This window comes from Hoplias malabaricus, chromosome 5, assembly GCF_029633855.1.
Source record: "Hoplias malabaricus isolate fHopMal1 chromosome 5, fHopMal1.hap1, whole genome shotgun sequence".
NCBI classification, from domain to species: Eukaryota; Metazoa; Chordata; class Actinopteri; order Characiformes; family Erythrinidae; genus Hoplias; species Hoplias malabaricus.
The window spans coordinates 7,163,295-7,189,709 of NC_089804.1; positions in this window are offsets into that span (position 1 = coordinate 7,163,295).

The window sequence follows — 26,415 nt, forward strand, 5'->3', positions numbered from 1 at the left end:
AAAATTGAACACATCAGCAAAATAGAACCTATTCATTTGATATTTGTTTTCCTTTATTCTATCCATGATTCTCTTTTAAAACTTTCATTCCCAGACTGCGTCCCTGACACTAAAATAATAACCTTTTAGAGTGTGTGTTTTCCATTGAGGAAAATCTAGATGATTTTGCATTTATCTCAGACAAAGGAGCTTGCGTTGCAGGTGCTTGGGAATACAGGCATTTGAAGAACAGATGGAATTGTCACTGTGTTCTTTTTATTTATTTATTTATTTTTTTAGTACATACATATACAGAAAGTGAGCTGGTGTGTGTTGCTGTGTCTTGAGTACAGTCAGTTGCCATGTGCAGTTATTTTCAGAAATTTCCTTGCACTTAGTGAAAGAGCAGAAATCTGTATCTCACTTCTAGAAAGCAGTAGGCATGTTTACTGTAAATGTAATTTGAGCAATCTTTTTTTTTTTTTTTTTTTTTTTTTTTTGCTGTTCCTTTTCAATTATGAGGAAATTATTCTCTGGGTTATTATTGAAATACATTAGACAGACATTAGGATGAAAAATGGTGGACTATTCCATTCAGTCTTCATCAAAAACACATTAATCAAACAATTATTTGGGTATTAAATGCAAGCAAGCACTTTCAGGCATGAGTAAAAACACATTGATTAAACACATCTTTCAGCACTTAAGATCTTAAGCCTGGATAATAATTCATTAATAAAACAATTATTAATGCATTTACACCGCAAGACTTTTAGGCTTGAGAAATTAAATATCAGTTTAATAATTATTAATGCCTTTACACCTATTTGAACAGTGTTTAATACGTTTACATCCATGCATATGTAAGCCATGGATAATGAAAATATAAATATTAGTTAATAATACCACTTACTGAAAAATGAGCCTAACCATGATAACTAATTAGTGCACTTAGACTGAATAATAAATATGCCATCAGACTACAATAAATTAATTATATAATAAATATAATAAATATTTCTTCCAGGAAAAACTATTTCATTGTAAATACATTGTTATTAATGTGTAATAAGCATTTATATCACAGACGAGATGCCTCTGGCTCTCCTTGAGACTTGATGCAGCGTGTTGGACTGCCGCAGCGTGTCCTGCTGCCTGTCAGAATGGCGAGGAAGAAGCGTTTTCCTTGTCATTGACAGGCGGAGGCCTCCACTGGAGTGCCCTTGTTCTTTTAATTACTTCCTCCTGGTTTACAGCTCCAGTGAATTTTAATTATCCTACATGCTAATGTCAGGGAAGCATGTGTGTTTCATAGCGGGGAAGTGTAGGCTAAGCTGGATGGATAACTAAAGTGGAACGTGTCCCGCTAGATGTGACTGTATATTGAATATGGATCGTAAAAAAAAAATCATCCGGCAAACACCAGGTGAAGGAAAATAAGTTGTAAAGTATTACGACATCAATAAGCAGTGGCTCTCTCACTCCGCCGCAATGTCCTCATCTCAGCTGAAAGAAATATTACAGTCAGTAATAATAAGTCCATCTGTGATGCTCTGCTATGGTTTGATTCCCATAATTACTTATATACCTTCCTATATCATGCTTGTCTAATGTAGTAGATGGGATTGCCCGTTATTGTTGTTAAATTTGAACAGATGTCGCTTTAATTGATTGAATCAAACTATCTAGGAATTGATTGTGAGTGTGTTGCTTCATGTTGATTGGATAGTTCCAGATCGTGAACACATGTCCTATGTGCTGAAGCCTTTAACTGTAATTATGGAGACTGTTTCAGCAAGAAATATGCAGTATAGACATTGAAAAATAGCTGAGGTTAATTTGAAGCATCTGGGATTTGAATTGAAACTAAATTATGTTCAAAGTATTTATTACAGTTTATAATAATCCTCTTTGAGGTGTCTTGACACATTACAGCTGTAAGATGTGTGTCCTGTGAAATCCTAAAAGATGACAACTTTGTGTCAAATACACTTTTGGATTACCACCTTTATGGTGTCAAGGGGCTTGTTAATTTATGGGCTGCTGTCTCATCTTTGAGACCTCAGTGGGGGCATTTGCCAAACCTGTGAGCCACAGCTTTTAACAGGGGACACTGAAGCTAACACTGCCTGACTGACAGCTGGACACTTTGACAAGAGAATTGTAGGTAACAGTGGCCCTGGGAGAACTGAAACAGAAGGATTTCACCCAGCGTTGATCTTTGTACTCACTTTAAAGGCTTGACCTTTGACATCATATCTGAGGCCTGGAAATGATCTCTGAGCGCTGTCTCTGGAATATTAATCTGATGCTAATTGCACTGTATAACAGGGATGCCTTGCATTTACTTTGTTGTCGTCAGTGTTGGAACACAATCCTGCCTCTACATCAGAACTCCAGTTACGAATTATATTAATTACAGTTGTGTAGAATGCTACATAATCATTCTTGAATAACTGAATAATAAAGCAGTATGGTTTAGTTTATGCAGCAGGAATATGTTACTTGTAATAATCAAGTTAATTCAATGCCATATATTTTTATACCATTATTAAAAAATCTTTCAGCATCAGTAATGGAAACATAAACCAAACCCACTGATTCAAGTCCATACACACACCTCAAAGCTCAAACTCTACACAGTACTGTTACAGCATGCCACACACAGATTGATAAAGCCACTCACACACTGAATAGTGTCCTGAAGCACAGCAGTTGTCACACACAGCTTATAGTGTGTAATGGCACATAGTGCAGCCTTCAGCAAGCCTCTGTGTTTAACCCACAGCTTATATATATATTGTGCAGCTTATATATATATATATATATATATATATATATATATATATATATGTGTGTGTGTGTGCATGATATACAGATGCTTGCTTGCCCAGTTTGCTTGCCTTGCCCAGTTTATACTGCAGTACTGCACTTAGGCTCATGTGCAGCTGCTATATATATAAAGAGAGTGTGAGAAACATGTTAATGGGCTATTTTTATTTATTTATTACTCCATAGTGCATTATTGGGCATTTTACTCCATATTTCTATGAAAAAATAAAGCCATTGAAAAGCAAGTGACAGATTGTGGACTTCTTAATGTTCCAATCATTGACGTGTTCCAAACATCAATGTGCAGTGTACACTTTAAGTTACAGTAAACGCTTTGTTAAACCCTGTGTATATAAGCGCCACAAATCAAAAACACCCCTGGGGCTAAGACTGCACTCGGGCGCTTTCTCCCATATGATCAGTCACCAGAAACCAAACCATGATGTATTTTAAATGTGAAATGTATATTAAATGATTAAAATGTGCCATGCTTTAATTATTCTGACTAGAATTGTATCACGGTCTACAATCATCCTTACACTCATCCAGGCCACACAATCGTACCCAGCAGTCTCATTTGAATTCCTCTGTGACAGCACACAGTCACTTTATATTACTGCAGTACATCATTATGCCACTCTGGATTAGTCCATGACTTTTAATTCTTCAGTGGTTTCATTCCCTGGTGTTCTTTTATTCCCGGGTCAGCCTCCTGCTGATGTTGGAGAGCATGTTCACAGTTCAGGACTGGGTTTTGAGGTAGAGTTGGGCGTGGCTATTCAACCGTGCCGATGTTAAAACTAGTCCTTAATCAGACATTTTCTATTGAAACATCTTTCCAGGAAACTGGTACTGAACCAAAGTGGGGACTTCTTAGATGCTGGATAAACCGTGTCCACATATTATTGGACATATATTGTATGCAAACTATATGCTGGATTAGACTTTTCTTTGTGGTTTAGTTTTAGGACTTTTCAGGTTTGTTGGGTGATTTAGGTTTAGGTGTTTCATGGCTGAAGCATGTTTAATGGTACTAAAGATCGTGGCAGGTCTGAGGTCTAGGCTGAGTTTAAGCTGGAGTTAGCGGGTTTGTAGCAGGTTCTGGGGCCTCATTTATAAAGGGTCTAAATTGTGCGTAACAGAAACTGTGAATTATGAAGAAATACTATGCGTACAAATGAGCGTATATATAAGCAAGGTTTGACCCATGCACACTCATAGAACTTTACGGAGAGAGTGCAACTTGGTAAGGCATCATGTGGTAAAATAGGGAATTGCAAATAAATGTGCAAACCATCCTCACACATATAACACATATATAACACATAAAGTTTAGAAGAATAAGGAAGATAAACACTTACTTCTTTAAAATTTCCATTGCTTGCTTTATCTCTTTCTACTTTATTTGTAGTATTGTTTTACTCTGTATTTTATTCAGATATTTTCATTTTATCTCACTGTAATACATTCTTTTGCAAAACGCTTTTTAAAAGTGCCATATGAGTTTATTATTATTATTATTATTATTATTATTATTACAAGAAATTAAGATAAAATAGACAGAAGAAATTGATAAATAGACAGTAAGTCGTTATGGGCTGGTAATAGTTGTAGATAATTACAAGCTGTACAGCTGCAAATAAGTGAGAGGCTGATGCATTTCTGTCGTAATGGCTTTCAGAGATCATGAGGATTTTTTTGCAAACGATGATGACTGGTTAATGAGCCGAGTGAACACTGTTTACTGCTGCAGCCACATGTTGTCACTTATATAACTTGCGTTTGTTTGTAACGCCACGACTCATGCCACCAAATGACACATTTTACCTCGCCTCGACCTCTGCAACTATAACGTCTACCGTGGAGTCTCCAAAGCTTCTCTTTTTTGTCTTTCCGTCCTCAGTTGTCTCCACACATGTGAAAATGAACAGAGATGCCTGTATTTAAATATTGATGAGGTAATTTGCATTGGCCATTTCTAGGTAAATGTGGGTGTTATGGAGGAGGAACATAAGGCTGGTTCACATTTTGAAGAAGGCTGTGATTTATAAAGAGAAAACAGCATTCAGGTGCTCGTACGGTTTTATAAATCAAATTTTTGGGGGGATGCATGCTGTTTCTGGCTTTGTGTGCATGCACACTTTCACCCCAGAATCCACGCAGAGGTTTATAAACGAGGCCCCTGGTGTTAGTCTGGGTTCAGCAGGTCTGTGGCTGGTTTACTGTCTCGGAGTCTTTATCTGCTCTTGGTGGGTTATCTGCTAGTTCAGCTGTAAGGCCAGGTTTAAGCCAGTGTTAGTGGGTTTACTGCAGGTTTAGGTGTTGGGCTGGGGTTAGTGGGTCTTTGCAGTGGCCATAGTGGGCCCCCTGGCCCCTGGCTTTTTTTCTGCCTCAGCACACTCACTCGGTCAGCATTGTTGCATATTTAATGTCCTGATGAGCGCTTCCACCTGCTGACACAGGCAAAGTGACAGAACAATACACCCCTCTCTCTCCACTCCCATCCCTCTCTCTCCATCCCTTCATCCCTCTATCCATACTGCCCGGAAAACCCTCATCAATCTAACCTCCCTCCCTTCCTCTCTCTCCCTCTCTCTCAACCTCTCTCACCCACATGGTCTCACATGCTTACGTCCTTTACCTGCTATTTTTCTCCAAACCCAGTAGTCCTCTTTTGCCTTATATGTGTGTGTGTGTGTGTGTGTGTGTGTGTGTGTGTGTGTGTGTGTGTGAGTGTGTGTGTGTGAGTGTGTGTGTGTGTGAGTGTGGCTACAAAAGTCCCACATTCTCTCCTGCAGCCGTGCTCTATATGTTCCATCTCTCATCTCGGTCAGCCACTCGCTCTTTCCCATTCCCATGAGTATCCTATCCCACTTTCTCTCCCTCACCCTCCCTTTCTCTCAAATTCAGCCTCACCCTTTTTCTCCATTGTTCATTGCCATTTCCAGCAACACTTTTACCTGTTTAAACCAGGTGCATCAATGTTAATGCATTTATAAAGTGTTAATAACATCTCAAAATCACATGAATAAGGTATTAACACGGTAAATAAGTCTTTTATTAATAAAGATGCTCACCTCAAATCGTTCTGCATGAAGCTAAGGTGCTTGCGTGCAAAGCTGATGATGGTAGCCCTCTTGCTCAAATACAGCTGAGATATACTGAGTCAAGACAGCACTTTCAATGATATTAGCACTGAAAGAAGCCTTTAGCAGGGTGTGCTAAACTCGGATTGTGAGATTGTAATTAACAATCAAACAAAAACAATGTGGAAACCAACGTGTTTTTTTTTTTTCTCAAAACAATGTGGTGGTGTGAAAGATTGTAAAAATAGTTTCGTTCACTGGATCACCTTGGGTTTAATTGATTCTTTGAAACATTTTACAGCCCTGTCACCTCTCACACGTATAATTCTGCAATATTTCTTCCTCCAATCAGGCCACACACACACACACACACACACTTGCAGTATGTCAGACTCAGCTGTTCAGATTGTGTAAAGTGAGATTTCTGATCCTGTTCTCAGTGGACTAGCCCTGAAGGGCCCTGTCACTTACTGACCACAGAGTTTCCCCTAACACACCTAACACGTTTGATGTGTGTGGGTCCACTGTGGTATACACACACACGCACACACACACACACACAAACACACACACAAGTTGTGCCCTGATGTTTGAGGCTAAGTGGTGATCCCACTGCAGCACTTACACTCTCATACAAACACAAACTCCCACACACACACACACACACACACACCGCACACTCGCAGGATTCTCACCGTCCAAATACAGTGGGTACAGCCCTCCATAAAGTAAATGATCCTAAATGGATTCTAAACTAATTCTAAACAGCACTCTACATCATTTAACTAAGTCACTCTCATTGGTTTTCTCAGATATTCTCTAATGTTGGACCTAGAAAATAACTCCAGTAATATCATATCAGTATCAACACTATAATGAACAACGGTCTCCCTCATTCAACACCCCCCTGAAGAGCTACTTCAGCCGCTCAAAGGTGTAGATGGGGCCCAAGAAATTATGACCTGGTTTAAAGGGCATTCAACATTCAATTTTCTAGAGTGCTATTGTTTCTGTGTAAATTCTTTTTTGGCTTGGTGTGATGTCATTGATTTGTACATTGCTCTCTCTCTCTCTCTCTCTCTCTCTCTCTCTCTCTCTCTCTCTCTCTCTCTCTCTCTCTCTCTCTCTCTCTCTCTTTCTCTCTCTCTCTGAGTGTATTATTCTTTAGTAAGCATTTGTTCACTGCGCCATTTGGATTGGATTGGCTGCCTGCATGTTTCTGTACATGAGAAGAACACAATCACATTTCCAATAATGCTGATCAACCCCTTCCACTCGAAACAATTGAAGGGATTTTTTTCCATTTTCTTTAGTGTGCACAGAGCAAGTTTTCTATGTGAAGTACCCTCACACCAATAGACTATTGACTCACTTTTAGCAAAACCTTTACCATGCCATTAATTCTGACTTAACTCTAAGCTATATTCAAAGAAAAAAAAAGCCCATTAGGTTCTATCCACAAAATCCATGATATTCTTCTTTACCTCCTTGCTGCTAGAAGTGTGTGTTGGAATGTGTGCGTTTGTGTCCAGTCCTGGAGCCCCGCTTTCTCTCCTGCCTGGGATACATACTTCTTTACATTCCATAGTTGGGCTTGTTCATATGGGCATATAAAGAAGTATGTCCCCCAAGCAGGTTTCATGGGCTCAGGTTTGCAGCACTGTCCAAGGACCCTTTGGGTAAAGACGCCCCCCATGGGCCCACTGTTCTGAAGTGTTTATTCGGACAATAAATGAATGTTATATATAGACACCATCTAAAAAGTGCAGTATCTAAAGAGCAAAACACATTACTTTACATTAAGTTAATGGAACATTTTTTTTTACCCAGTAGACATTTTTAAGCTTTTTGATTGGTCCACCATTACGAAATGTCCACACAGGGTACAGAACAACTGCTGTGTTCAAATGATGCCAAGAATTAAAACCTTAAAGCTGGACGTATACTTATATACATGGACTGCTTCAGTGGTGATATATAGAATCAGTGTATTGTAGTATTTTAAAAGTGCAGCTGTATCAGACTTTAGTAAACTTTATCCACTTCATCCTGTACTGCGAAGATGGGGCATCGTTTCCTCTCCAGCAGATTATTACAGCTCAGCAAGTGTAAAAAGTCCATGTTTCTACTCAATTACGTTCTCCTGTCTGTTTGTGATCCGATTACTTCACAGGTCAAGTGGTTAACGCCTCACACTTTTCCACTACATTTCTCAGCCAGATAGCTCCTCAAAATTGGCCAATCAGATGGAAACACACACCACGAGATCTACACAACACTCACAGACGTCCACCAGGTTTCTTTTCCTTCTATGGGTTAACTTACAGATTTCACCATTCCCCATTTTATAGTGTTCTCCATGAAAAGCTGCATTGCTGCACACGCGCGCGCACACACACACACACACACACACACACACACACAGTAGGATGTGCCAGTTTTACTGGAAGAGCATTTTTTTTTAAGTCAGGCTAACGCAGAGCAGCAGCACACGCAATTCACCTTGACTGTCAGCCCTGGAGGTGCAGCTGCAGCAGTGAGAGGGCGAGAGAGAGAGAGAGAGAGAGAGAGAGAGAGAGAGAGAGAGAGAGAGAGAGAGAGAGAGAGAGAGGGAGAGAGAAGGTAGGCTTGGTGCTTACCTAGCGGGTAGCTGTCAGCTTCAGTCCCCCAGCTTCAGACGGGCCAATGCACCAAAGAAGAAGAGGAAAAAAGAGAAAAGGACGAAGAGGAAGGAGTGCAAGATCTCCTCTTTTCCTCTCCCCTCTCTAACTGTCCCAGGTGCTGCCTCTGCAGTCTGTTCTTTCTCTCTCTCTCTCTCTCTCTCTCTCTCTCTCTCTCTCTCTCTCTCTCTCTCTCTTTCTCTCTCTCTCTCTCTCTCTCTCTCATTCTGCTACACAAACTCTCCTCCCATCTCTCTTTCTCTGAGAGCTTGAGACTCCCTCATTCAGCCATAAACTCTCTCTCACTATCTCTCTCTCGCTCTCGCTCTCACTCTCAGAGTCTAGGTCTTTCTTTCATTCTAGTTCAAACTCTTTCTCTCGTCCTCTTTCGCTGCCAGAGTCTAGGTCACTCACTTTCTACCTAGCGAACTCTCTCAGGGCAGAACGAGAAAGAGAGACTCTGCCCCTCTCTCTTTCTCTCCCTATATCTCACTATATAAGGGTCAATCATTCTGCCTTACAAACTCTCTCTCTCTCTCTCTCTCTCTCTCTCTCGCTCTCTCTGTCTGTCTGCCTCTCTGTCTCTGTGGTGAGAAACTTTCAGTCGTCTGCAGGGCTGCTCAGTGTTGGGGAATAGGCGCTGATGTGTTGGTAATATGGTCCAGAGGAGATAAGTAGCTATCTGCTGATCTATATCACTGACCTCTCCTCACTGCCGTCCACCACACTGTCCAGCGCTCACTTTATCAGTCCATAATGCACAGCCTATAGAGCCTGCACCTCACACACCCCTCCTCTCTCTCTCTCTCTCTCTCTCTCTCTCTCTCTCTCTTTTTTTTTTTCTCTCTCTTTCTCTTTGTCCCGCCCCTTACTCTCATTGACCCTTGACAGCCTCTCTCTCACTCTCTCCCTCTGACACACACACACACACATATGAAGGCACTGATGATCTGATGAGTGTAAATGGTCTTTTATAGACAGAGAATGTAATATACATTGCAGTGTATATATAATATTGAGGTTAAAAAGGGCATGCTGTTCCTTACACAGGGCTGTGACACTAACCTGAATGGGAACAACTGTGGAATTTATTCATTACATTTAATAAAGGTGGCCAGATTCTGATGAATGCCACATATTTGTGATTTCATGATGAATGTTTTATAAAAGAATGCATTTTGTTCACTTTGCATGGCTCTAATCTATTGGTCAGCGTGTTTTTTCCAATACTGACAAAACGTTAAAGCAGCTGTTGTTTTCAAATTATATTTACAATGGAGATTTTTGAGATTTTTAAATGTCATTACAAATTGTATGTAAATACATTATAGTATACCACTGTAACACAGTGGAAATGTGGCTATGCAGAGAATGTAAATAAGCATGTGTCTTTGTGTGTGTGTGTGTGTGTGTGTGTGTGTGTGTGTGTGTGTGTGTGTGTGTTTATGTGTGTCTGCAAGACCCCCTTTTCCTCCTTTACCCCATCCCCCTCTCCGCCTGATCAATACCAATTTATAAGCAAATAGCACATAGTTGACTTGGCCCTTTAATGAATTAGCCCATCGCTGATGTCACTGCTCTAATGAAGCCCCTCACTGCGGCCTTAAGTAAACCTTGCGGAGATTCATAGTGTGCGAGTGTGTGTCCGTGTGTGTGTGTGTGTGTGTGTGTGTGTGTGTGTGTGTGTGTGTGTGTGAGAGAGAGAGAGAGAGAGAGAGAGAGAGAGAGAGAGAGAGAGAGAGAGAGAGAGAGACAGTGCGAGAGAGAGCATGCACGTGTTACCTGTGCATAACACACTCAGTTTGACTGATAATTACAGCAGAGGGCAGCCAGAGGAGGAGACATCTATCCTCAGTAGGCCAATGCTGCTTGGACAGTGTGTGAAGTGTGTATATGTATGTGTGAGAAGCTATGGCCACTTCTGGTCCATAATTGTAATTACATCATTATAACTGCAGTGTTAATATAACAAGAAATTGTCTGTGTGTATTATTGTGTATGTGTTTGTTCAAAGCATGTTTTAAAGAGAGTGAGTATTGGTATTTAGTTCAGAAGGTGTATGTAGCACTCATAGTTACGTCGTTGATTTTTTAAAAATTGTTGCATTAATATCAGTTAATTAAATAAACAGCTGTAAAAGTCAATTCTGAGTACAAACATCTGGCCTGATTTGTCATGCCAAAGTAAGACTTCATTTTAATTTTAGTGACAGTTGCAGTATTTATAGGTTTTTTACTTTTTGCATAAAATAGGAAGTACATCACAGAATTCACTGTTTTGGCTGTTTTTTTAGAGTTTGTGATTTTTGTCATGGTGCAGTATGTTTTAGTGGAAGCTTGAGTGAAAGGCCAGTGCTAAACAAAGCAGAGAACACAATGTGTGCTTCAAAGACACACTACATAGATGCAGCACGCATACAGAACAGCACACTTCTATGCATGTGATTAGACTTCCGCCTCTCATTTACTCCCCCCCCCCACACACACACACACACTCTCTCTACTCCTCCACAGCTTGAGTAACACACACATGTACATTCTACCACTCTGCCATGCTACTGCAGTACATTTTCAAAGGGTTACCTACTCCAGCAAAGTCAGGGTCTGAATGGACTAAACATATTTTTACATTATCTACATATTTCCACATTTTCTAAATAAAAAAACATTGAGGACATCAAATTTATCAGTTTAGTAATGCATTAATTACACCTTAACAACATATTAATAAAGAATCTGTAAATGCTCCCATATTTTAATTCATCCACAAGTTTTTAATTTCATACAATTTATACAACTTTAAACAAAACACGCAAAGAAACCCCTTCAGCTACTGCAGTTCCTGAATTCATCAGTGACATTGTTTGCCATGAGTCTGAACTGTCATTCATAAGCTAAACCCTCCTCTGATGATCAGTAATTTGGAAGATTGCTCTGGACACAACTCATGAAAGAACTATGGATAAATCAAAAAGCAACTTACATAAACCACAATGTACAGTTCTCCTTATACAACACAAAATGTAGCGATTTGGGACCTGCATTGACCTTATTATCATCTCGATCCTGTTTTCAGTCTGTGATTTATTATTGGATTATTGCAGGTAATAAAACACCCTAATTAAGCTTGTTGTTATTGTTCAAATAACTAACAAATGCCTTGTGTATTCTAATGAAATTTCTTCAGTCCGTTTCAGGTTGCTATAGCTATACGGCATTAACACAATATCATGAAAAAACGAATGAAATGAACGAACAAATGAAAATAAATACACATACGTCTTATGAAATTTATTTACTTCTGCTTTAATCTCTGGCTTATGGCTAATGCTGGAACAGTAATGCTCTCTCTCTCTCTCTCTCTCTCTCTCTCTCTCTCTCAGCCTCTGTGTAATTAAACTGAAAGTCTTCGTCATAAATCACCACTTCTCTCCCCCCTCTTTTATTTCACCCCCACTTTATTTTTCATCCCTCCTTTTCCTGACAAGACTAGACTTTGTGTAAATTACCCCTCCCCCACCAAAGCTCTCTTTCTTCCACTTTCACAACCACTCTGCCAACTTTTAATGTGAGCTTGTCTACCTTTACACCAAACATGGAGCCATTACTTGGAAAATATGCTTATGTCACCACAGACATACACCCTCCCACCCAAGCCCTAGTGGTCCTCCAACCTCAGCAGCTGTCCCATCCCAGAAACATCCAACTGTCACTCGATCCTGCCGGCTCTGGTTCAGTCCACTTTTAAACATGGCTTGGATCACCAGGCCTAACTCCTGCAATCAGGCCATAAGAGTAAATATAGCCGCTACAGAGCTGACCGGCCTTTACAAAGCATCTAGGAGGTCATGTGATTTGACCCCCACCCATAGCCCACCCCTCCTCACCAGACCACTCTCTGAGTATCATTTATGTGGTGACACTTAAGGGCATTCGGGCAACGTGGATTAAACGTGTATGAGACAACAGGGAAAACTTTGTTCAACACTTTCATTGGTATCAGGATATGACCAATTTTTACACAAAATAATGAAACCTGAAAACAAGATTTTGAGAATTAAAAGGTCATAGTATGTTGCAAATTAGAGAAGCATACACAATAGACATATTTTTAAAAGACAGCTACAGTGGTACTCTTCAGTTACATGAAACATGTTTGTTTGTTGCAAGTCTTTGCTTTCATTTTTCTGATAAAGTCTTTTGCTTGTGCTTTACTTTTTTTTATTCTGACATTGGCACAATTTTCACGAGTCCCAAGGCACTCACCTTGAATCTCCATTAGTGATCTGAGTTTTGACTGACAGGTGCAGTCTGAAACTGAGCCACACCCACCCCATCATCATCGGTGTGTGCCCAACATGGTGGCAGGAAGTGGTTTATACAGGAAGAGCTAAACTAAATATTTGCATTAAAATGTTGACACAGATATTATAATTAATATTTGAATATTTTTTAATAAAAATAATTTGTGCATATTGTAGATATTCCTATTTATATATGTATTATTATTATTTTTAAATTATTATTATTATTATTATTATTATTATTATTATTATTATTATTATTATTAATAATAATAATAATAATAATAATAATAATAATAATAATAATTTTTGCCTGCTTCTAGTTGGCTAGATCAGCAAAGTGTGTGTTATAAGTTTTAGACAAGGTTTAGTCACTCAGTCCAAACTCATTTGACCAGCTGAGATTTAAGATGAGAAGTGTCACAAGACTCAGAAACAAAAAAAGAAAAAAGGGGGAAAAGGCATAAGCAAATGAGAGATTTCAGAATAAATATATATTCACCAGCAAAATCCAAAAAATAAATAAATAAATAAAATAAATAAATTAATTAATTAATTAAAAAAAAATAATTAAGCAAAGACTGGCCAAAGAAAACTAAATATCAAAAAACTGCAAAAATATTAAAGTAGATAAACACCTTGTAGGAATATAAACTAAACAGAAACATGTATTTTGCATTTGCAACATATATGTTTTTCCTCTTGATTCTGCAAATTTAATTATTTTGTGTTAAACTTTGGCACAAAATTAAAACTGCACACATCCCCACATATTATTGTAAATGAACAATTGCATTGATATCGGGCCATTCATCAGAAATGTTTTCTAATAGCAATAGTGAACTAAATATAAAAACAATTAAGAGTTGTAACTTGGCTGGTTTCCTCCATTCTCAAACTTGACAAATGGCCTAAGACCATTGCACTGGTGTTGTGTGGTATAGTAGTTAGTGAGCTTGACAAATGTGGAGTCTAAAACTCTTATCTATAATTCTGAGATTTTTCCCTTTAGTAAATTAAAAATGTTTATTACACAAAAATAATACAAACTAGATTTAATTTCCAGTTTCTGTACTTTGACCATGTGAAGACCTTTGTTAAAAAAAAAAAAGTATTTTCTACTTGTCATTGGATCAGCTCAGATGATGAGTCCTTATTTTCACTAATCAAACTGATATTAAATTATATATGAATGCAGCTTTTTGGACACCAGTGGATTTTAGCCTGAAGAATAGGTCAGTAATCAACCTGCATCTGATCAAACAGACGACTTGCCCCTAAACATAAAGAACTATGAAGAACAACAGTGTGACCCCCAGTCTAAAAGTCTGAGGACTACCTTGCTCTGCTATAGGGCTATAGCCCAGGCTGAAGTGTGATGCAATAATACGATGAGGATGCTAGCATCTCCCTCAGCGCTAGCGCTAATGTAACTTTGACAGGACGGCAGAGCTCAGGACGGCAGAGCTTCAACCTCCAAGAGCACATTAACCAACACATAGGCACAGAAACAGGAACCAGGCAAAACACTGTTCGTGCATACGCTCACACATTTACTCTCACACACTTCCTCTCTCACACACATACTTTCACTTACCGAGAGATGCGAATGGCAGGAGGAGAGTCCGTACACCAGCAGCTGATTCAGCGTTTGAGAGTTTAAGGACGAGAGCAGAGAGAGGGGGAGGAGAAAGGAGGAGGGGAGAAAAGGAAAGAGAGAGAGGGAGAGAGAGAAAGAAAAGCCAGTGATGTCGGAGATGTGTGGCATCTTCGTATCGGCACGGTTGAAAGTTGAACAAGAGAAGAGATACAATGCAGGACTGGACCAAGGTAGGTCCAAATAAGCAAACTCGCCAATCACAGGCCTCCAGCCCGATCTCATTTGGCCCAGTGTAAATGTGATACGATTAAGCCACACCCCCCTCCCCCCATCCCTCCACCTGTCCTGAGAGAGAACGCAAACCCCAATGGTACCTGGAGGAGAGTATGGATGGTATGCTGACACTGGGAGAAGAGAGAGAGAGAGAGAGAGAGAGAGAGAGAGAGAGAGAGAGAGAGAGAGAGAGAGAGAGAGAAGAGAGAGGGGTAGCGAGTGAGAGACACTGACAGAGAGAGAGTGGGAGAGGTGAGTAAAGTGGGAAAGGATTTACAGAGAGAATGAAGATATCAAAGCCGCATAAAAGATAAAGACGGGGTTGGAGAGATAAAGACATAAAAGGGCAGCGTGAAAGATGGAGCAGATAAAAGGTTAAGAGCGAGGAGAGTGAGGAGAGCAGCAGCATTTAGAGAAAGACGAAACAAGAAAGAAAAAATGCGCAGGAAAAAATGCATGCTCTTAGTATATTCTCCAGTGGTCTTCATCAAGTGTCGAATATCTTTCTTTTTTTCCCCAGGTTCTCAACAAATTTATTACCATGGTACATCCCATACCGTCACACACTCTCAGCTCCAAAGGCCAACCACGGATAAAAAAAAAAATATAAAAAAAACGATCAAAACACTGGTAACCGATAGCAACGAAACACATGACATCACTATCTCAAACAGCGGATTGACCTCAGGTAGGAAAGGTCAAATTTAAAAATCTCAAGTTAGGAATTAGACAGGTATGATGACCTATACGCGCAAACAGAAACACACAGGATGTGTGCGGAGGGTAAGGGGTGGTCAGCTGAGCCCACCCCTGCCCCAAGGCTTTTATACCCCCAAGGTAAAAAGGCAAACGAAGCCCCTCTGGCTCTTCACCCACTCCCCTCACTCTCTGGCCTTATTTAGTGAAGCAGGGCAAAAAATAGCCTCACAAGTGCTGCTGGCTTATTCTGACTCACAAGAGGTGGGCTTAAAGTGGGAGGGACTTGTGCAAAAGGGAGGGGCTACAGTTGAGACAGATGGCAAACAGATCAATGAGTGGTCTCAATAGGCCATTCCGTTGATTGAGGAGTTTCTGTTTTCTATTACATAATGTTTTACCCAATTTCTGGATTTTGTCTACAGCTGCCATTGGTTGGGTGTAATATTTTTCATTAAAACTAGACACAGTGGACAAACTTTTCCACAAAGCTGCAGTCTAACGCTGGACACACCTCCGCCCTTTTCCTATGGGAGGTATTTTTAGCCCCGCCAAATAAAGAGGTGTGCACCCCAACCCAGCCTTTGTTGCAAACGACTGACTGGTAGCAGCCTGGGCCACTCATCTTCGCCTGCTATGTATGGTCAGAACTGATGCGTTTTAACAGTGAGAGGGAAGGAGAGAATCACACAGACATAGTCTATGACTGTATACACAAACATACAATAGTATTGAATCACTAATATCAGTCATGTCTCTTATATCATTTCAAATCTATTTCAAATTTTAAACAGTTGTGAAAATATACAGATATTCAACTTTCCGTCTGGATTAGAGAATCAAATGGCACTTTAAGGTACACAACTGGACTTTAAAACCACTACTGTACCTTTGAAAGGACATTTACACTCATTTTACGGTCCGCGAACAATAATGTAGCTGCACAGGATGTTTCTTTTCTGACAGTGTAGGTGTAGCCGTGTGAATTTCAGAATTCGGTGGCTCAAAAACATGACCCTGAGAAGTCTGTGCACTGATTTGCATAAGACACCTTTTGCTGTGATACTGAGTAGTTGTAGGATGTGTTTAGGTTAACAACATAATACCAGAAAAAAAAATTAAACGAATATGAGTATGTTTGCCACATATTGTAAATACAGCGAGCAAGTGTACCACATTTTTGTTTAATAACTTTTCAAAACAGCTTCAAATTAAATTATATAATGACTCTTATTATGATATGTCATTCCAACCTTTGGAAGATAACTGTGTTTGTTTGACCTGTGTTTCTGAAAGCACACTGTTTATATGTCGCACACTCTTTGTGTTGTTGTGTTTGTTTGCCCAAGTAAAGCACACTGCAGTGCTTGTATATGAATGTGTTCTTGGCTGCTGTTGGAAGAGCAGTAAATCTGTTACGCTGTTGTGTTTCCATGTGGACTGATCTGTTTATTGTTCATTGAGTCTGTAGCCATTTGTACAGCAGTGTGTTTGGGTTTCTGTGGATTGCAATAGGAATGTTCAACACTCTGTAAAACCTTATTATATTTAGAGGCCTGGCTGAAGAGTGCTAGCTTGTAATATTATACCACATTCTTTCTATCACTTTTTACTGTTGTACAAAGGGAAATCGTATGCGTTATTTAATACACACGTGCTGTTTTAATTGGAATCTGAAAGGGAACATATGAATAACTCATCTGAGGATCTGGAGTAGCCACCAACCCATGAACCGAGAAATAAGAGAACCCTCTCAGTTATTAGGTTGCTTAAGAAGCTGCCTTAAATTGAATGGGTCCACCCCCTTATTTGAATAACTCCAATACCAGCACAGAAACATTCTTTATGTGAGACTCCAAAGGTGGGGTTAAACGATGTTAAGCAAACACAACAAGTGCAGAGAAATAAGGCAAGTTTTTAGAGCGAACCCCCTGAAAATGAAAAGTTCTGCTCCCTCATTTCTCTCACACTCAGAGGTGTGGTGAGCTGTGTGTGGCTCATTATCGTTTAAAGGAACAGGTACGGAAACCAGCTGTTCTTAACAGGGGTGTTTAGAAATTGTGAGAAGAGTGTGAATTCTTTTCTTTTCTGTTATGGTAGGTTTAATGTCTGACTTAGTTTGAGTTTTGTATTTGACTAGAGGTATGCAAACTATTTCTTGCAACTGCAAATTGTTTTAGTTTGTAGGAAATTAGCAACATTGTAATGCAAAACAGTTTTAGAGAACCTGATTTCATAAAGGGCGGTGGCATGGCAGGTAGTGTCGCTGTCACACAAATCCAGGGTCCTGGGGTTGTGGCTTTGAGCCCCGCTCTGGGTCACTCTTGTGTGTGTTCTCCCTGTGTCAGCGTGGTTTCCGCCTGGTGCTCCTGTTTCCTGCCACAGTCCAAAAACACACTTTGGTATGTGGATTGGCGAATCAAAAGTGAGTGTGTGTGTGTGTGTGTGTACGTGCGTGTGTCTGTGTGTGTGTGTCGCCCTGTGAAGGACTGGTGCCCGCTCCAGGGTGTGTTCCCCCCTTAGCCCAATGATTCAGGGTAGGCTCACAGACAATGAATGAATAAATGAATGATTTTTTATGAATGAATTTCATAAATTATTGTTTTGTTCAGAGAAAGCCTAGAGTTTAAAGCTTAAAGTTCCTTTGCCTTGCATTGCCTTACATTTTTTAAGCCTACCAGTGTGAAAAATTAGATGTAATCAAAATTTAACCATATCCCATAGACTATAAGTTTTAAAACTCCCATGAGTTCCAAAACTTCTTCTGTGCAACATTCTCCCAAAGCAGCTTACAGAACTTATCTATTTTTTATTATTTTTTAATTTTTTTTTCAGAACAAAGAATGGGAGTTTGCTTAGTAAGTGCAACATATCTATGAATAATAATGAATCATAGAGTTGTAAAGAATATCTGGGGTGTCCTGGAGATGTTGCTTATTGCAGTTATTTCTAGGCAAGTTCTACATCTGTGTGAACTCTATAGTTAAAACTTGCTACAAGTGATATCAAAATGGTGGGTATATTTCAAACTGTTTATCAGAGTTAGAGCAACACAGTATAATCGAATGAGATCTTTGATATTTCCCAGTACATTACATATTACATTTATACCAGGCAGCATCTAAAGCACCATTTTACTACAAGCAAAGAAAGCATTATTTCAGTACACAGTCACAGTATCATTGGGGAGTTTACCGTGGCCCTCAATGGGCCACTCAGGATTTTTTCTATGCCAGGTGGGTCTCCAAGGCAATACTGCAGTTTTTTTGCTCTTCATACGTTTTTAAACGCACATGATGCTATCATGATGAATGATATTTTCTTTCACTCTCATCTGAGTTGTATAGAGCCTCTTTGGAATGTGGGCTGAAAAGAGGAGAATGAAGGGGGACTCAGAATTGAGAGGACAGCAGAAGGAGGGAAGAAAAGGGAAAAAAAGATATTGATTTCCACCTTAAAAAGGCAATCTCCACAGCTCAAGTGCTCCTGGGGAAAAAAAGACGTGTGTGACTTGTGCTGAGAGAGAGAGAGAGAGAGAGAGAGAGAGAGAGAGAGAGAGAGAGAGAGAGAGAGAGAATGTATTACAAGAAAATCAGCAGTAACTCACTGCCTCAAAACTAAGGGCACCTGATTATAACATCCTACTTTTTTTTATTAGTTCCCACTTCCACCACCAGACAGAATGAGCCTGTGATTTGATACAGTTTACGTATCAGTTATAATTTTACACTCAGTAATGAGACTAAGTGTGGTAATGAAAATGTTAATGTATTTAAAGTTTTCCTTTTCTGTATTAGTAAAAAATATGTGTTAATGGAACAACTTCATTGTCACACTTCAATCAGACAGTGAAAAACACACTGAAAATGAAAATGAAAACTAAAGCTAAAAAAAAGAAAAGCACACTTCTAATAAAAGTTAATGTAACATCATTGAGTTCTGGATCATTTCTATTTATCTGTTCTTCATGAAATTTTTATACGTTCAGTAGAGTGTTTTCCCATCAGTGAAAATGAGAAAATAGAGATATTAGGTTTTGTTCTGACAGTGATGAATACGTAATCTGCAATGTAAATATTAAAAATATTTAAAATATTGAAAATAATAGGTTCAGTACATTTTAGTCTCATTTCATGTGTTTTCTCATTTTACCAATTTTGCTGAATGTATAAATGAATGAATGAATATAGGAATTTGGCATATTTATACCATAGAAAAAGTGATGGATGCCAGCTACAGAGTCACTGAACTTTGTATGTGTACAGTTTTGCATACATACATATATACATTCATCACTCTAAGCTTTTTGATGGAAATTAAATACATTGGTATTAGTTTAGTATTTTTTTTTTATTCTATTTTTTATATTATTTTTTAAAAACAACTAAGGTGCTCTACACTTTATAAATGTAATAACTGAGGAATGTTAGTAGGATGCTGGATGCAACAAAGTGCAGAGTGGATTAGTTTAGGAATAGCACTAAATCAGAGTCAGAACAAGCATGACAGACAATATAAAGATTCATAGTCAAATATCCTAAAATAAAGCAGGAGTGTAATAACAAGGAAAACACAGACCAAAGTAACAAGTTAAACAAGGGTCTTTTTGTAACAGCCTTAATGAGACTAAGGGGTGTATTTGCAAGGGGTGAAGCCAGAGAGCTGTGGCAGTAATGAACCATGTTTGAATAGACTGAAAAAACTTGCTCAATGTGGAAATCATTTTCTTGTGCGTTTAATCAGCTGTTTATCTTGGCCAGCGCAAGTTAAATAATGTTCACCTTCAGAACACCCCCCACTCATATTTTTGCTGTACATGTATTTTATTTATTTTTTATTTTTTTGATTAATGTGGAAGAGCTTCCGTAGCAAAACAACAAGCACTTTCTGAACAATAATGCTGAGAAACATTTGTAAGTGACTTTGGAGGAAAGACTCTTGTAAGGGACACTTTAGTTTCATATTTTACTTGTCTAGTTCTTCATTTGATGTATATGTATTTATGTAATGCCTGATACAAAGTGCATCACTAGTGGAAAAATAGAATCTAACTCCATTATTTGAACCTTCCCCACATTTTATTTATTTATTTATTTATTTATTTATTTATTTATCATTTCACACTACATACAACAACTTTTTTTCACTGCATTTCACCCATCTGTGGCTGAGAGCACACACAGACACCCACACACACATACACATTAGTATACTAGGTGATAGATGAGAGGATTGTCCAAAAACTCTTGCTTTTAACCTTAAAAAGGCTGAACTAGGGGCTTAGTGTGTACTACCTTTGTGTATGTGTGAGAGAGAGAGTGTGTGCATAATACAGAGTGAGAGAAAGGAGCCAATGACATAGGACAGCAGAGCAGTGACTAGTGTGACCAGACCCCAGAGTAACAGCTAATAATATCAAACACTGGAGACAGAGAGAAAGAGAGAGAGAGAGAGAGAGAGAGAAAGAGAGAGAGAGAGAGACAACCACTGACCCCTGCTAACAAAGAGTTATGATTCTTTTAATCTCAGTTCTGTCAATACAACATTAATACACATTTCTTCACATTTCATACGGACTCTGTGCACATTTTCATTACTCTGTTCGTATGGATCTCCACTTACAGTATTTCATCAAACACTGTCAGCCACCGTACATTTATTACACTGAAAAATTTATCTCCTTGGTTTAATATAAACCTTTCGACAAGTTCTTCTCTCCTGTTGACAGTCAAAGTTCTGTAAATCCGAGGGAACCTTTATCACGCAGAACCACTATTAGTGGACATATGTGTAACTGTGTAAAAGTATTTTTATCAGTTGTGTAAAAGTTAACACAGTAATAACACATTTACACAAAGTAATGAATGGCTATTTAGATTTTTTTTATGCAATTTTACCAGATTGACTCTGTAAACCTTCAATAATTATTGCTCTGATGATGCCTCAGCCTTGAACTATCCAGTGGTGATGTGTTAGTGGCAGGTCAATAAGATGCTGTCCCTGGTTTACACATCCCACTCTCAAAATCACCCTTACACCCACAAGCATGTCACCAGTTGCAGTTCCAATAGGCAGCTACAATGTATTAAAACACTGTGGGGAGGTAAATCAGAGAGCAGTTTAGTAAATATTGTTATGATGTATATGTTTCTGTCCTGTTGGTTTTCTATACAGATACAATCTACATTTCGAGCTTAAGTGTTTATTTCTTCTAAAAAGGTCAAAACAAAACAAAGTGACGCCTCAACCTTGCACCACTTTGCCAGGACATTTCCGTGAACACTGATGCCCCAGTACCAGGCTGGTGAAACTAACTTATGATCAATCTGATTCACTGTTGGCTTACTGTCACCATTCATATGCTCTCAGAAAGCTGTCACTGTGGTGGGACACTGGACTGTACATGTTCCTTCCTTTTAGTTAGGGAACATAATTGTATATTTTTAAGTTGTGTTCACTCTCCATTTCATGTCCGAGACTTATACTTAATTATTATTTTACACAGTTCTATAATGAAAGATTAGAAATGTTCACCCCTCCTTCTGGAGAAGAGAGTGTAATGTACCTTCCTTTAAGGAACAAAGCGGACTTTTAAACCACTATTGTACCTTTAAAGGTTTGTTTACATTATTTGTAACTTTGGTGACAATAATGTACCTGTACAGCACATTTTTAAATGAATACCAATGCAATGAACAAGTACTTGGTATTAGATCAGCCCTAGAACACGCATCTACCACAGACACTGTATGTGTGTGTGTGTGTGTGTGTGTGTGTGTGTGTGTGTGTGTGTGTGTGTGTGAGTGAGAGCGGCAGAGGGAAAGAAATTGTGTGTGTGTGTGTGTGCGTGTGTGTGTGAGTGAGTGTATTTGCGCGTGTGTTCTAGAGAACAGGTGACTCTAAAGGAGACAGCAAAGGTGACAGTGAGTGGAGCTAGAGCTAGTGACTTGTGGAGGGAGGGAGAGGGAGAGAGAGAGAGAGAGAGAGAGAGAGAGAGAGAGAGAGAGAGAGAGAGGCCCCGACACAAAGTGTTTACCTCCCTGATTTTTGTGTGTCTGGCGTTTTGCTGGGGTTTCTGCACAGGGTGCAGTTAACTGTCCCCAGGGAACATTACTTTAGTGGCGCTGTGCAATGGGCTACGAGATGAATGCTTTCTCTGCATTACCTCACAGCAGGGAAAAGCAATGGATACACTTCTCCACTGGGGCACAGACACACGCACACACACACACACACACACACACACACACATTCATACTTCTGGACACTTTTTAATCTGAGAGTGTGTTTGTTGGGGAAAGAACATTTTTCCCCCGTCTCTTGAAGGGTGTAAAATACAAAACCAAGCAGTAGTTTGTAGCATAGGTCAAAGCTGAAAATCATCCGGAGCCACCCTTAGAGGCCGTTTGTCATATGAAAACCCACCTGGCCTTGAGCTAACCTGGTCCATTGACAAAATGTGGATATTTTTTTAGAGCATGCCTAAAGGAGAAGGGAAAGGGAGGGCTGTGAGTCTTTTTGGCAGGCCCAAATTTAATTAAGCAAGATGTTGGGCGCTTGTCAGTGTGTGAGAGGCAGAGCAAACAGCTGCTGTGGGCAGCAGGGGTGTGCATGGGCACAGTGGAGGTTAACTAGCTCCAGGGATGGAGTGAAGAGCTGGCAGAGGCGACAGAGATGCCCTTAGATTGGCTTTGCAACTGCCTTTCCTAACAGGGCCAGAGAATATGGATCTGTCAGGATTCCCCATCATCACCAGCTAGGAACTGACACTGGATCAGGATTCAGGAAGGAGCAGAAGAACACAACCAGAAATGGTCGATCTGAATCAGGACATAGCTCAAGAACTCTGACAAGTTTATGACTGGTCCCAGTCCGAACAAATGAATCAAAACTCAAATGTGTTGCAAGCCCATGTTCTTGTCAGAATTAATTCTAACTCCCGCTTGATTTAAAACTTCATAATAATAATAATAAATCATTGTGAGGGCAGCAGAGCCCAAAATTTTGCATTGAGGAGGTTCAGCAGCAAACCCCATGTATTGACTTTGGATCAGGCCAGAGCTTGTTCTGGAGTGTGCAGCAGAGTATAACCAGAAATATATTTCAAACCAGAATATTGCAAAAGATAAAAACTGTCCCAAATCTTAAATCAAACCCCTACTGTAGTCTGAAAAAAAAATCTTTCTGAAACTAATGACTGTAATTGTGAATATTAATGACGATAATAAAAGTGTCTTCCTATAAGTGAGCAGTAATAAAAATGTAGAAGCTAAAACTGAGTAACTGCTGTGGAACTTCTTGGTTTGTACAGCGTCGATGCAGGCCAGGGTCTCCTTAGCATCATGGTGGCACGTTGTGGTGATTGTAACTGCTCAAACACACCTGATAGAACTTCGTTTCGTTAAATCCGTTTCCAGGTTTAGTGGGTGTCTTTCAAAAGGGGAATCACCAAACTTTACCGGACCCTGCCCCTCCAGGCCTGGATCCATGCAACCCTGGTGTAGGCTCTGAAAGTTTTATACGTCTAGAACACTAAAGCTTCAAAATCAGAGGTGTGGAAAACTACAAAACCATGATGCTGTCATCAACAAAATAGGATTAAATTGAACTCAGAACAGAAATGAACTAATGACTATGTATAAATAACTGAAATCTGAGTAAACAATAAATTCCTTTACTCACTAATATACCTGAGAATAAATATTCAAGTCCTCAAATATTTAAATAGGTAGATCAAATGTTTACTTATAGACATGTATTTAATAAACATAAGTAGTTACTTTACAACCTGGGGACAAATTAGTCCCTAGAATGTGACACAGTTATAAATCGTATTATTAGTTGTAGTATTTTAATACATATATATACCGATACACTAAAGAAAACTGCGTGGATTGACACACATGCTGATGCTTACAGGAAGTGATAGTGATAGTGCGAGTGAGAGATAAAGTGAGAAAGAGAAGCTTTTTCATCATATTTCTCTGTGTACAGTTTCCTTCTCTCTCTCTTTCTCTCTCTGTGATTTAGTGACAGAATAAAGGCTCTCGGTTGCCGCGCTCTATGAGTATGAGGCAGATATGGAGTACAGACAGCACAGTGTAGTGTGACAGAGTTCAATCGATAGAGACAGCTAAATATAAACTTGTGTTCTGGAGCAGCATTTTCAACGACGCTTCATTGAGAGAACTGTAAAGGAATGGGCTGGACTGTGTGTGTGTGTGTGTGTGTGTCAGAAAAATATCACATGGGAACCAAATCCTGTTTACACACTCACATTGTATTTGTGCTCCTTCTTGGGACCACCAGCTGAAAGCTTGATTAGGGTTAGTGTTGGAGTTAATCTAGTTGTACTTATGGAAACATTAATGGTAAGGTTTGTAACTGACAAAAAGAGCTCTCATATTAATGTTCAAAATTCATGGCACGGTGGTGCAGCAGGTAGTGTCGCAGTCACACAGGTCCAGGGACCTGGAGGTTGTGGGTTCGATTCCTGCTCCGGGTGACTGTCTGTGAGGAGTTGGTGTGTTCTCCCCGTGTCCGCGTGGGTTTCTTCTGGGTGCTCCGGTTTCCTACCACAGTCCAAAAACACACGTTGGTAGGTGGATTGGCGACTCAAAAGTGTCCGAGTGTGTGAGTGAATGTATGAGTGTGTGTTGCCCTGTGAAGGACTGGTGCCCCCTCCAGGGTGTATTCCTGCCTTGCGCCCAATGATTCCAGGTAGGCTCTGGACCCACTGCGACCCTGAACTGGATAAGTGCTTACAGACAATGAATGAATATCAATCCATTTATAATGATAACGTTAAAGAAAACTGTTTCTAATTTTCATTTACTGCATTCAACGAGGGCATTAGAGATTATTCATTCATTCATTCATTATCTGCAACCGCTTATCCAATTCAGGGTCGCGGTGGGTCCAGAGCCTACCTGGAATCATTGGGCGCAAGGCAGGGAAATACACCCTGGAGGGGGCGCCAGTCCTTCACAGACCCACACACACATTCACTCACTCACACCTACGGACACTTCAGCAATCCACCTACCAACGTGTGTTTTTGGACCATGGGAGGAAACCGGAGCACCCGGAGGAAACCCACACGGACACTAGGAGAACACACCAACTCCTCACAGACAGTCACCCGGAGTGGGAATTGAACCCACAACCTCCCTGGACCTGTGTGACTGCGACACTACCTGCTGCGCCACCGTGCCGCCTTGCATTAGAGAGTATGTGTCAGTTAATTTGTACTTATAATATATTATAGTATATAATATATACAAATTATATGACAGGAGTGATGTTTTCTTGGACTTTAATTTTAAATACGTAACAAGCACATCATCAATAGACACAGATAAGTGTCAAGGTTAGAATTAGATTTAGGCTTGGAATTACTGTAACATGTGTGTGTGTGTTTCTTTTTGTGTGTGTGAGTGTGTGTGTGTGTGTGTTTGTGTGTATTTGAAGGACAGGTGCTATAGTGCAGAGGGAAGCGATCTCTGACACTCTCTTCTATGTGAAGCTGCCAGTGTGGTTCTCTAGTTTCTCAGGCTAACACATGGCTGTCCCACCAGACCTGACCTGTGGTTTTCTTTCATTTCATGTGGCATGTTGGAAGTGTGTATGCGATGTAGGTGTGCAGTCATTAAGGCCAAGTAGACTTCACACAAGCCCTTATAGGTAATCCATTCACTCAGCAGTGATTTCTACCACTTTAATGTGCATTCATTGTGGAATATGCTGTTCAAATGTGTGCACATAACACTCTTAGCAAAAATAAAAATAAAAAAGTGCTACAAAGGGTTCTTTGAGCGATGCCATAGAAGAACCACTTTTGGTTCCATAAAAAAAAACATATTTGTTTATTTACCCATTTAAACATACAGTGAAACTTTGACTTACGAGTGAATGAACTTACGAATTTTCCGATATACAAGCGATCGCTCTGTTGATTTTTGCTATAAGATGCAAGCCGAGATCTGA